This window comes from Amblyomma mixtum, chromosome 2, assembly GCF_055824585.1.
Source record: "Amblyomma mixtum isolate Tamu chromosome 2, ASM5582458v1, whole genome shotgun sequence".
Classification (NCBI taxonomy): Eukaryota; Metazoa; Arthropoda; class Arachnida; order Ixodida; family Ixodidae; genus Amblyomma; species Amblyomma mixtum.
In genome coordinates, this window is record NC_143013.1 from 300579251 (window position 1) to 300590845 (window position 11595).

At 50.1% G+C, this 11595-nt stretch overlaps 1 pseudogene; it reads left to right on the forward strand.

Moving 5' to 3' along the window:
- Positions 1-227: 227 nt before the first annotated feature.
- Positions 228-1411, forward strand: LOC149364662 (peptidyl-prolyl cis-trans isomerase NIMA-interacting 1 pseudogene; annotated as a pseudogene).
- Positions 1412-11595: the final 10184 nt, after the last annotated feature.

The following is an 11595-nucleotide window of genomic DNA, read 5'->3' on the forward strand; positions in this document are numbered from 1 at the left end:
CCCCGGCGAAAGATGGCGCCTGATGCCTGGGTTTACTAGAGTTCCTGTATAACTGTTTTCATTGATACTGTTTCGTCGGCATTTGTGTGTGTATTTGCCACTTCGCGTTTGATAGTGTTGTTGTTTTTATGTGTGTGTGTATCCAGCCAGGGTACCTTTGTTAGGCGCCCTCCCGTTACAAAGGGAAGGCTCATAATCATCATCCTCATGAGAGTGGCGCGAAGCGGTTTCAGCAGTGCGAGAGTGTAGTGAGTATCGTATTCTGGGTGCAGTTGTCTCTGGTCGTTGTATCTGTAAAACGTCACGCTTGTAACGCATGAAAAGTGGCGCCTATCATACGTTCTCTTAGAAGCAGAAGGTACCGAATTCGTGTCAGTAACGATATCCGAACTGGCAGTGCGCAGGTTGAGCTTGTCATCGTTTGCGTAGACGTTAGATCCGATATTCAAATCACCAAGATGGCGGGAGATTTGCCGGAAGGCTGGGAAATGCGGATGAGCCGTAGGAGAGGTGAGCCGTACTACTTGAACACGGTGACCAAGGAGAGTCAGTGGCAGGTTCCAGCAAAGCCTGCGCAAGCATCAGCTGCAAGTATGCAAGAAAGAGGCGCGGTGCGGTGCTCGCACTTGCTCGTCAAACACCGTGACTCGAGGCGGCCGTTTTCCTGGCGCGAAGAGAACGTCACCCGGACCCAAGATGAAGCGCTCGCCCTCATCAAAGAATACCGTGAGCAGATTTTGTCAGGCAAGGTGACCTTCCAGGAACTGGCGAAACAAGTCAGCGACTGCGTCTCCTCGAAGAAGTTTGGAGATCTTGGCACCTTCGTCCGCGGCAACATGCAGAAACCGTTCGAAGATGTTGCCTTCGCGCTCGGTGTGGACGAGCTCTCCGAGCCCGTATTCACCGTATCCGGCGTCCACCTCATTCTACGGACGGCATAGGAAATCATCCTGCTTACGCGAATGACGGTGAGCTTTTGACAGAGCTCTTCTGCCGTCACAGTATCACAAGACTGCAGCTTACGTTAGCTGCGGCGACGCTGTTGCTTTATCGCCGGTGGAACTTTGATTTCCAGGAAAGGAAACTTTGATGCCTCCAACACGTTGTGTGGCAGAGTTTAGCCATCTGTTGTGATTCATATTCGCCTATACATCGTCACTGACACCCGGCTCTCGCTGATATAGCCGTGGACTTATGACTGCGCTCTACGGCCGCTGCATTGAGACAGGACTGCGGTTCACTTGTTAGCTACATCACCGCTATTGCTTTCTTTTTGTTGTTGTTCAAGCTGCCAAGCCGGCTGCTTGGTGTGTTGTGTTGTGATTGCAGCAATACTCAACTTGTGTTCTTCAAAGCTGTACTTTGTGTTGTACAAGGCGGAATAAAATGTCACAAAAAGGAAAAAGACAAATTTGAGATGTTCTTTGTCCGAAACTGACATTCAATGGGGAGCCGTCTGCACATGTAGGCTCATAGACTTAATTTACCAAACTAGGACTTAAGTTCGCTTAGTCATAATGGTTTGTACCGTACGGTTAAAACGAATAGTGTAATTTCTGTGCATGGTATAATTAATAAATTTTCACGCGCCAAAGATCAAGGAGATTCAAGGGCTCATTCTATAGTGAAATGAAGGGGCTTCGGATTAATTTCTACCACCTAGCGCTGAGTAATGTGCATGGTGCAGGGTTCCGGAAATTTCGACCACCCGGGGTTCTTTAACGTGCATTGACATATCGCACAGTACACGGGCCAGTAGAATTTCGCCTCCATCGAGGATTCGACCGCCGTGGCCGGGATCGAACCCGCGCCTTTCGAGTCAGCAGCCGAGCGCCGTAACAACTGAGCCACCATGGCGGCGGTTTAATCTTAATTTAAAATTAATATTAAAAAGCTCACAAGACGATTCCGATACTGGGTTCTTAAAACTTTGTAATGTGAAACTCAGCGTTGCTGTGGAGGCGAATTTTCCGACAGGCTCGCACAAAAACATTTGCCAAACACATATGCAGCGTATTTCACCCAATACAGTTATCAGTTTTTAAAAATAGGCTTTTCGGTATGGAAGAGCATACTCTTTAGCCCAGCATCGTCAGCTGTGGTGTGTTAACTAGCAGGATGGTTAACTATCAGGAAATGTATGCATGCATGCATAATGTACGAGGGTCATCCCAAAATTAAGGTCTCCAGTTCCTATATAAATCGAAACAAATGTTTATTTCAAGCAATTTACAAATCACTTAAAAGGAAGCGGAGATGGGGAGAGGTGCCGCAGTAGGCGGCTCGGCGGAGCTCTTGCGTCACTCCAGGTTTAGCCAGAGCTAAACCACAGCCAATTTTTTTCTTTTGTCTCCTTCGGTTCCTTGTTCAGTTCGGCGCATTTCTGAATCAGCGAAAGCAATGCTCAACGCTTTCTTTATTTGCCACTAGTCAATGACCAAATGTACAGCCATTGCCCAAAGTATAGAGCCCGAGATATTTACTTCTGGGTCATGCTGTGTGACTCGGTATGCACCGACAGCGTTTCAAATCTTTTGAAAGCGAAAGGAACTCTCTTCCTCACCCCTCCGAAAGTGAGGGCCTACTAGACGACTTGAATAAACCCCTTGGGCTCGTTGCTTCTGACAAAGCTGTACCTGTGGTCAAACTGTCAAAATGTCAGGTGGAAACAAATATCAGTCTTGTGGAATGGTCAAGGATCCTACACCGTTTTGCTCGGCTAATCAGGCATACACATCAGATACCTATTTAGCTGTATGTAGCCATTGCACACTGTCTCTTACTTGATATCGTTCTGCTTGTTCAGAACCAATCTAGGGGAGACGCGAACAGACCAATGAAATCTGTGGAAAGGAAAAAAAAATGCACAAATAATGATCGGTAGACCAAGCAGAAGTGATGTTAAAAAAGTTACGCAAGAATATTCATATTTCAGCATATTGTATTCGCGTCCACATATCTGGACATAGCGCCTCAAAGCAGTTATAGATGAACGCGTAAGCACTGCAACATTTGCTTGCATTTTCTAACTGATCGTTAGACATGAATAAATGTTTACCTGTTAGAATATACGCTTCGGAGAATTATTTTTGGTGCACGACTTCTGAAATAGATAAAAACAGTCGTCCTGCGACGACAGGCCGACAAAAATTCGGCATTTCCGGCACTGAATGCGGTTTTTAGATGTGAACTTTTCACGTCGGCACCTTTTTGCAATTAATGTGCTCAGAAGTTGGGGCTAATGGTTCATGGGAATGCAGTGCTCCATCTGGCCCCATCGAAGGATTCCCGAGTGACCTGAGCACAGGTGGAGAGGTAGAGAGAGAGAAAGGAGTTGCGGCCTGTTTTAAACATGGTTTTTGTAAAGAGAAGAAATCATTTTTAAAGGTTGTTTGCTCGGCTTGTGTCAGAGACCCGAAACAAACTGTCTCCAAGCTCTAACAGTGTGTTGATTGTTGTTTTGTAGCCTTGGAGCAGAGCGGTGAGCTCTGAATTGACTCGTGATGTGAAGGCGCACGGGTTCCCCTTTTTCATCCCCCTTTGTGTAGTGATGCCACTTTGTATTTTTCTCAGTCTCGGGTTTTATACAGAATATTAATGATTATTGCTAAAAGCCACAGCGAAATTTTTAGAACTGTACAGAATAAATGTTAATACCACCACTGACAAGAAGCATAAAATATGGCTTCTTGCTCAGGATTCATGCAGCCTGCACTCTAGTATATATGGGGAGTCTCAGACCCCCAATACTGATAGGGGCCTAACACCCTCCGCGACCCCTCTGACCACCTGGGGTTTTTTAACGTGCACTAACATCGCACAGCACACGGGCCTGCAAAGCCGAGCCTCGGCTCTATCTCCCACACCATCCCTCCCTCGACAATTAACATCAGAGACTTTGGAGGCGGCTCCAAACACGCACTGTACCCTCCCCTACTATATACGCTCGCGCTATCGCCAAGTCTACACACAATTCCCTCCTGTACCCTCTGCCACCACCTCAAAGAAACTCTCGACCATATCCTTGTGTGGCGGATGCTCCGCCGCGGGGCTTGGCGCACTTACCACTTGGGAGGCTTGGGAGACCTCACTGCGCTCCGAGGACCCGGCCAAGCAAGCCATCGCAGCAGGCCGGGCTGTCAGTGTCATGAGCCTTCGGGACATGAACGTTTGAGTGCAGTGGGGCCGTGCGGGGGCCCAATGACTTGCGTGCCCCAAACTCCCCTGTTCCAAATAAAGTTTTCACCACCACCACCATATAGGTCACCGCGCTACTTTGAAAGTGGTTTCTCTGTCGGCTATTTTCCTGAACAACGCTTCAGCGCTGGAGTCGTCCAACGTTCTCAGAAGCATAGTTTTCAGCACCTGTAAGCAGTAAGCCCATTTCGTAGCACACTTGCCCCCCTCCCCGTTCCCAAAACGGCACACAATGGGCAGAAAACACCCAAGCGTAACCCTGAACGCCCACCGCAGTATTGACACATACCGAATAGTAAATTGCATTGTTCACGACCATTTGAAAAGATAGCTAGCAAAAATGAAAGCTATTTACTCTCCCCGCCAAATAAAGTCGTCATGCCCACATTTCCTTGTTTTTATTTTTACAAACGCATTTCGTTGTAGCTGCAAGAGATGGCGCCACAAACTTAGCAAGGAGGGTCAAAATGGTAAGAGCGCGGAATTCAAAAATGAAAATTCCCATTGTATGCGAAAATATCAGCCGGCTTAAGCTTACGTCGTGTCCACATGTTTGGACACAGCGCAAGAAGGGGCAATGGCCAAACACTTCGGCGAGCACTCCGTGAGCACATACTGATACAGCAGCATTCACATCTCTGGCCCATAGCAACATGACTAGTAGAAGTGATTCCGGCAGCGGCGGTCGATTTTCGATGGAGGCGAAATTCTAGGGGCCCGTGTACTGTGCAATGCGAGTGCACGTTAGAGAGCCCCAGGTGGTCGACATTTCCGGAGCCCTCCACTACGGCGTCCCTCATAGCTTGAGTCGCTTTGGGACGGTAAGCCCCCATAAACTGTAGCACTTATACTACGGATCCTTAGCTCATGGTGAGCAGAAATTCCCAGGGTTGGTATTCTGACGTTGAATTCTTTTGTTTACCTTCCCGTCTGATGAATCTGAATACCCAATGTGCTGCGTACACTGATTGCTTCCGCCGACGCTGCTGCTGATAATCCTCGACGTCATCCACTCGGATGAATTACCGGGTTCTGAAGCCTCGAATGTGTTTATGCCGTTTTAAGCTTAAGCTAAGCTCACCTTCAGTAACCGACTCACGCGAGTAATGCGATCTGGATACTGCACCCGCTAGCAATTTCGGCCGCATCCCTTATATTGTTATTTTTGGCTTCTTCGATTGCTTTGCGATTGAAATTACTCCCTTCTAACATTACATTTTTTAAAACATCTGAGCAGCTAACCAGCAGTAGTTGGCACTGGAACTAAGAAAACTGCGTTTTTTTGACGCACTTGCGTAAAAGAGGCAAACAAAAACAACTTTTATTATGCAGGCTGCGATGAGAAACCTCTCCATATAACAAGTCACTGCGTCGGCGGAAGACATGTATGAGCGCTACTCGCATCTCGCATGCTTTTACGACTAGCTGGAGACTACTTCGAAGCATCTACCTAACTTATATTTTCTTTTCTATCGGTTCGGTCTGTAGTGCCAGGTTTGCGAACAGTCCGCGTGTGTCTCTTCCCAAGATGGGGACCTGCGCTTACATTTGTTTCAACAAACATGGCAGTGTGCCCGAGCCATCTTTTCCCCCTCTTATTTCTTGCCTTATTCTTTGGACAAAGGAGAGCAAACAGGACGAGACCTTCCCCTTGTGTTCCGGTGCAGCAGTGCGCGTTTGTGAAGTCATTTCCGCCTCCGCTAGCTCTTCCGTCTCTCCATAGCTGAGGACATCTCGGCTGCAGTCTCATTTCGCGAAATGGTCTTTCCTTGAAACTTTTTCCGGTGTTCTTTCTTCGTTCTTTTGTTATATTTAGTGTATGAAGCCATTTCCTTCCCATTTTTTTTTTTCCCGTACTACAGACGTGACAACGGAGGTAGACTGATATACAGGCCTTCCTCCACGGCGCGGTTTTGCAGGGACTGGGCTATATATGGGGCTGATCCTGGCCTTGTTTACACAGTTCACCCGTCTTTTATTTGCTCAGAGGGCCCCGGTCTAGGGGAATCGCCTCGCAGGTAGCTGCGCTCTGGTGTACTGAAAATACGTTTCAGATCGGCTGGGCTCTTGCAGCATCACTGCCTGGCTTGATGGACCATTCGAATCTCCCCGTAATTGGATTAAAACCGAAACGTACACGAAGAAAATGAATGAAAGAGCCGAAAGGTAAGGCGGAGAAAGTTGAATGCGTCAAAAGACGTGTTCTTTGGTATCAATTTTCGCAGTTTGGATGACCGAAGGAAGTGGTGGCGTATCGCGCATATCTTCCATGTCCCGAAACAATGTTACGCACGTGTGCTGCCGCGCTTGCTGCTAGACGATGAGTGCCTGTTGTAGTGCCAGAGCCCACATATGAAAGGAAAGCACAAGAAAGAAAGCTGCAACCGGAAGGAAAGTAACAGCCAGTTCCGAAAAGTGAGCTATCACCACAAGGTGATAGACAAGCAGTGCTGCCGCCGAAAGGACAGTAAAGGCAAGCTCAAGAGAGAGAGCTGTCACCGAAAGACGGGGAAAGGCAGGCAAAAGAAAGAGTGGTGCCGCCGAGAGATGAAAGGCAGGCATAAGAAAGACGGGCGCTGCCGAAAAGAGAGAAAGGGCAAGCGCGCGGAGACGGGTTGCCACCATCGGAAGCGCCAACGTCGCCGGCAAAAATGACTCTAGTAAAGTCAGTCACGTGGTTAGCCCTGAAACTAACGTCAGAACCAGAGCTAGAGAAATGTGCGAGGCATCACTATCGCGCAAAGCGAAGCGCATAAGTGGGTCTTGGCACATAGATCTTGGCAGTAATATAAACTGCAAAAAGAATTCGTACGAACATTCGCGCGGGAAAGAGTATCTTGGGAGGAAACCGAGATACAAGAGAGCGCTGCCCGTGAGGCGAAAAATTAAGGAGCGGGATAAGTGTGAATCTTGCCGCCAGCACAGAGAGAGCGAGACGCGCAAAGGCGCGTGTTCTCAGGACGGCTCTCTCTTTCCGCTGCAGTCACGGGAGAAAACCGCGCTCCCACAGAAAGCGGCACGCGCGCGCAGGGAAAACGCGAGGACGGCTCAAAACGCGAAAGATTGTACGAGGCCGCAGTGACAGGGGCAAGAAAATTTGCAAGAAACCGTCTAAGCGCCCGGCCAAGCACAGTTATCGCGATGAAAAGCCGCGTGTCAGGATAACGCTATTCGGTAGGCGTGAAATCAAAAGGCCGTGTAGATACGAACCTCACATTCAGCGGAGAGGCAGAAAGGTGCGCGAGAAATTGAAGACTCGTGGATCTCACTTGCCACTACGAACAAAGAGAAAGAAAGAACGGTCCCATCGGAAGCGTTGCGCACTCGCTGTGGGACGTCGCGACTGGCGCGCGAAGCGCAAAGAAAGGGACAAGTCGCAAGTGAGTGAAAGCGAATCGCTCTCGTACTGTACCTCCCCTAGAAACTGGAAAGACAAGTACAGAGAGAGAGAAAAGCGCGTATACGGCGAAAGAGGCAGAGATATTAGCTACCACGGTAGTAGAGAGAGAAAGAAAAGCGCGTCTACCGTGAAAGAGGCAGAGACGTACGTTAGCTACCACGGTAGTAGAGAGAGAGAGGAAAGCGCAGCACAGCGAAAGAGGCAGAGTCATTAGTTTCCGCTGTAGCGGATGTTGTTTAACGTCCGTTTAGAGGCGAGAAAAACGCGAACGTAGACGCACTAAGCCATGTGTTCTAAGCAAGGCTGCCTTCGCCGCCTCGAGACCTACATTTTGTCTCTTCGCGAACAGCTGTTAAGTTCGCTCGTAGATCGGGGGAAAAATTGATATCCTCCTTTGTGGCCTCAGCTGAGTGTTCTTCTGGCCGAGTGATCTCAAGAGAGCGAATTTATTTTGCATTCATTTCATTCCAAGTGTTGCATGTGTTTGACGCTTTGTTTGAGTTAATTACTTTGAAGTCCTTGTATCCCACATGTGTCTCTTGTAGAAGAGGGAACAAAAAGGGGACAGAAATGTAGCCAACAGAGTTTTGTGACTTTCAAGTCTGGTGTATTGACGGGTGACGGAGGGCACTTGCTCGTGTTGGGTGTTGCCTGTTGACGGTCGGTTCTTGGCAACATGCAGAACGATCCACGACCGATGCTGAGAAGCAAGCTCTTCCGAAGGACCGAGTGAAGCTGGTCCCGGCACCTGGACGACAAAGCTGCGGAGCAGTGATCCTGTCCTGACAAGCGGGACCTGTTCATGGAAAGGAGCCTGGAGCTACCTGCGGCTGAACACCGGACGAGAACTTGGAGGAGCCTGGCGTACGAGCGCGCCCCGCATCCGAGCCACGCGGAAGTAGCTCGTCTTCGCGGCGCATTGTCTGGCGGTGGTGGTGCTGCAGTGCCAGAGCCCACATTTCGCTGGCTGGCCTCTCTGGAAACAAGCGCTGCGCGCCCGCCGTCGCTCAAAGCAGGCCCAGACTTTCTCGGACAAGTCGCGACATGCAGCGTGACTCATCCCGCCGCCGCGGCGCCGACACGGTCCCTTCCTCCTCTCCTCCTCTCCATCGGTGCGAACTCCTCCGACGCTCGCCGGCTCTCGACCATTGGTCTGATTTGAACGGTGGCCAGTGATTGGAGGATTTGAACGGCTGGCTGCCGTAACCGTTACCAGCGGCTATAAAAAAATCTCTGCCTCTCCCGTAACCGAGAGTAGAGTAAGCATGAAATGTTTACGGGCCTAATGTCATCTCGGTGGACACCCGAACCGCACCGTGCAGGAAGGGAGGAACGCCACCACCCGTTAAGCGCGATGCCGTGCCATTTGAACGCAAGGTTTTTTGAGGAAAGGAAATGGCGCAGTAATTCTCTGCCATCTCGGTGGACACCCGAACCGCACCGTAATGGAAGGGAGGAACGCCACCACCCGTTCGGCGCGATGCCTTGCCCTCTGAACGCAGCGCTTCTCCCCCGGGCCCCTGTGCGCCTGCGCGGCTTTGCTTCGATGCGCGAAGCGCCTAAGAGATCACGTATGACAACGAAGTGTATCGTGGCATTTATGTGCTTTTTGCACGCGTTATTAGAAATCGGAAATTATAAGTCCGTGCATTATCAAACGCATAGCGACTGATATCTTGATAAACATTGAGAAGGCACTGGCAGCAGTTATTTTTTTTTACTCCTTTGGAGACCAACCGGCGCTTGCATGCCAGTCGCGTAGAAGGGCTTAGAGAGTCTCGTCAAATCTCGTTAAGTCTCGTACGGTGCCCGGATGTTCTCGTTTCAGAGCCCGGATGACTGGAAATCAGTGCCCGGATGATGGCTCTCGGTCTCGGCGTGACGTCACCACACTGCCGACAACGGCGGCTAAAAGCATTTCATGCTTAAAACGGAGCCGCGCTGAACCCGAGCAGCAGACGGGCAGCAGAAGAGCCATCACGCCGGAGCTACGCTCGCCGCCGGGGCCGCCCTTCTTCTGTGTGCCTGCCCGTGGTGCTCTTGACCCTTGTATCATGTAAAAGCCCTTGTACATACTGTACATAAACGTCCTTTTACTCACCGTCGCCTCGACCGTTTCCTGGCTCGGACTCCCAGTCCCAACAGTGGTGGCAGCGGTGGGATGCCAAAACCCAACACTGTCTAGGGTCAGCTGAGGGGCTTAGGCACGTTTTTGGGCGGTGCCTAAGCGACAATAATGAGCTCGCCTTTACAGTGGTTTCTTTTTTTGCTCACAATCTGGTGGGCACGTTGTGATGACGTCACAAAGCCACGTGGCCTATGGCGGGTGCATCCAGCCACACAGCTCTTCAAGGTCGCAGAGGGACCGGACAAACATCGGCGAAATTGGCGAGTTGGAGCTCCCAAGCAAACGTACCAAAATCCCGAGAAAAGCAACCTATAGTAGGCAAGCGGGCCAGCCAGGTCACGTGACCTTGTGACGTCATCACAACCTCCTAGAGAGTGGGACCACACAGACAACGGCTAAGCGGCTGAGCGGAGGCTCCGCCACTAGCGCACAAAAATGTATTTACATAATTGTTCAGAGACCCGTAATTCAGAGAATTATCAATTCACAAAGCCGTACCGTACGACGAACGCCTTTCGCCTGTGTTGCGAGCTTCTCCACTTCGCTGCGATTGCCGAAGGCGAAGAACACACTCAAATTATTTAGCATAAGGACTGCGAAAGCGCTTGACAAATTAGTGGGGCAAGACAGGAGGCGTACGGACACCTGCGCGCGTGCTTCTTCAGTTTTTCTTGAAGAAGTTTTTCCTGCTGTTGAGGCTGACGCGGTTAAATCTTCCTGTCCGAGAAAAAAAAAACCGATCCTTTAAAAACAACGCTACAGACGGGGCACACGGAGAATAAGGCACAGCCAGTGTAAAGCCAGAGAGAGGCATCTTTAATGTGCGGAAGGGTGGAGAGGTCAGCCGAATAAAGTCTTTGGCCTGATACGCCACACAGTGTGAGAGGGTAAGAATCATGAATTGTTGGACTTAAAGTCCCAAAGCGACACATGTGCTGTAAGAGAAGCCGTGGTTGAGAGCTCCGGATTAATTTAGATCTCCTGGGGTTCTTTAACAGGCACTCACATCGCACAGCACACGGCCTTTTTTTGTATTTTGCTTGCGCAGAAATACGGCCGTCGCGGCCGGGATCGAACCCGCGACATTGTGGTCAGCAGCCAAACGCCACAGCCGCTGAGCCAGCGCGGCGGGTGAGATGAGAAGAGGAAAATACGAAAATGGGAAGAACGTGAGTTGTATTCATGGTGCGGCTCAGTGTTGTGACAGCGGCCGCAAAGTCATGACATTGTCCGGTACTTCAGAGCAATAAGCGAGGGTTCAGCAGCGGTTAAGATTAGCCTAGCTGTCTTGGTAATCTACTCCAGCAACAGCTAGGCGTAGGGCATCAACCAGATATGTGGCCATCGTTTCGATTTGGTCGTCTATAAGTGTAACTCTTCTGACAGATGCACAGGCGAACGACGCATACCGGCATTAGGAGACCGCGATGGTAGAGGAGACCGAGCCGCTGAGTCCAGCTTTGTGCAGGCCTTGCAAGATGTGTGGCTTGCAGTACATCCGCGGAAGTGAAATCACTATGTCGCCGCGCCGCAGAGGCTACCTCAGTGTTCGTCAAATACGACCTTGGTAGGGGCGGAGGAATGGCTTCACACAGCAGAGTGTTGAGAACTTGAGGCCTACCCTCTGCATTTGTAGCTTGCATGTCTGTAGTGGCCGACTTGCACAGCTCGCGTTAGCGTGTTCTGCGGCAAAGGCTGAAAAAATTCAGGGGGCACTTTGGCTCTCAAGGGGAAAGCCTTTCCAGGCGCACTGTTTGGCATTGACTGCGAGACTGTTTGTGCTGAACTAGTGCTTTATTTGACTACACATTACAACTACACACTTTGACTGCTTCTTTAGCACGACTCTCTCTCTGCTCCAGTGAGTTCG